The following is a 2,298-nucleotide window of genomic DNA, read 5'->3' as shown; positions in this document are numbered from 1 at the left end:
TGTACCAAAAATGAGCTTTACGAAAACTGTTCTTTCCAGCAAGCTGATTCTATTATGGGCCTTGGACTCAATAACATGTGCTGCCTTGGCTGGTGGTGTACTGTCCAGTAAATACATCATACAATTCAGACTTTTTTTTCTTTTTTTTTCATGAGTGGACAATTCCAGTAGTTTCGGATATGACATGCTTAGGATAAATTTCTTTTCTTTTCAAGCTGTACAGAAATTCTTCAAACTACTCATAATGAGATTCCTCCCGTGCCTTCACTTACTGCCAAACCATAATTGGCCTACTTTATGTAACTAGTTTCTTATTTTCTATCCTAATTCTTGTCTTTAAGACTTATTTCATTCATTCCTACTGTAATTATCACACAGTTCTTCTCAAAAGTAATTTAGTTTCTTTTCATCATCGTATGACCAGACCTCATCAATAGGCAAAATCACCTGATCCTCAAGCTAAAAGGTAATAATATGACTCAAGATGTATATTTACTTCCATTTCATACAGCTGTCTTACCTTAACTACTGAAGTACAATTGAAAGTTCTCAACTGTTACCCAACATGTAAATACAGCAGGCTAATAAAATCACGTCACATGAACTGTATTCATTTTATTGATAAACCATATTTCATGATTTCCTTTTCTTCTTCTCCAGATGACCTGAAACAGAACTGTGGTAATGTTATCTTTAAGTCAGAACATAAAATCTGGAATAACTTACCATTATGAAGTTCCAGCAGACATTTTTTTTTCCTCTCAAAAGGATTTTAGTATATTCTCTATGACACTCCATTTCAATCATAATTCTTATATGCCACCTGAAAAGAAAAGGAGTTTTCCAGCTTCGTGGAATTGCTATTTAGCTATATTTTCTTCCTTTAAAATGAGTAATGTATCAGCTAAAACAGATGAATGGCAATATCCATGTACTTTGGACCAATGCCCTAACCTCTCCACTTTAAAAACTATCTGATATTAGCAAAGCTTCTACTATAACTTTTTGTGTAAGAGGAAACTATATCTACAAATAAAATTAATGCACAGCCATGCAAGTCTTCATTTATCTATGACATGCATTACTCAAGATGATTTGATGTTAAGCATCTGAATATCTGAAGTGCAAAACTACCTTAATACTGCTATCACTTCATTCTGCGCATGAAAGCTACGCTACACAAAAAAGGGCATCAGGAAAGGAGTAAAGACTGCTTTGCTAGACACCTGCAAAATAAAATGAATGTTATACATGACAAATGATCCATCTTTTCATTTCTCTAGTTCTTAATCCTTTGCTTCTATACAGATAAGAAATGCTTTCTAACAAGCATGTTGAGGCTTCTTGAAAATTTTTATCTATAACAGAACAAGTAGTCGGACTCTGCAAGAGTTGAATTCAAAGCCAGAAAAAGTTTAGGCATACAAGACTGTTAAGGAACAACTTAACATGAATAAAAGATGCACTGCTTACCTGATGATACAGAAGCTGAAGATTTATTCATTTACTGATCTATAATTGCTTCTCTTTCACACTCGAATTTAAAAGGCTGACAGAATTCACTTTCCCAACCTTCCAGCCAATACTAAAACACCAAGTCACATAATTTCCTACTAGTTATACAAAAATGTTTGGAGAACTCAGCTAAAATGGCCTATTAGAAATCTAGTTTCAAAAAAGCTACTCTAAACATATTTTCTATGCTCTTCATGCAAAGTCTATCATATTCAAGACATTGTATTGTTTAAAGCTCTTATCAAAAAAGCAATGACAACTATGCCTAAATCAGTACAAATCTGTTGTACTCGATAATAGCAAAATCTTTACATTATATTACATATTTTCTACTGCAGTACAAGTAGATGTCAACTTTTCAAATGCTTGATACATTTAACTGATTTTTTTTTTAATAACTATGACTTGAATGAACAATGCATTCATTAATATTTAAACTGCAAGAAAGTACCTTTTTATATAGGCAACGGTTTATCAAAATATTTTTCATATCCTTATTTCTTTTCTATAGAATATGATAGTAATACACTGACTTGTACAAACATACTCTAGTACAGCAATTTTCAACCAATGTGTCACACAACTCTAAGGGAGGTTTGAAAAGTGAGAAAGAAAACAAAACATGATAAATAAATAAATCTGTGGCTGATATATGAACTAACTGTTTTGTCTTCATGTATGATGTGGCATTAAAAGTTATTGTGCAACAAATTATTCTCAGCATATGCTAATTATTAAACTTTTAGACACTATCTAATTATGTTTTTTTCATAACCTATCCAT

The sequence above is a fragment of the Penaeus monodon genome, chromosome 30 (genome assembly GCF_015228065.2).
Source record: "Penaeus monodon isolate SGIC_2016 chromosome 30, NSTDA_Pmon_1, whole genome shotgun sequence".
Classification (NCBI taxonomy): Eukaryota; Metazoa; Arthropoda; class Malacostraca; order Decapoda; family Penaeidae; genus Penaeus; species Penaeus monodon.
The sequence above is the reverse complement of the archived record's forward strand: the minus strand, read 5'-3'. Positions refer to the sequence as shown.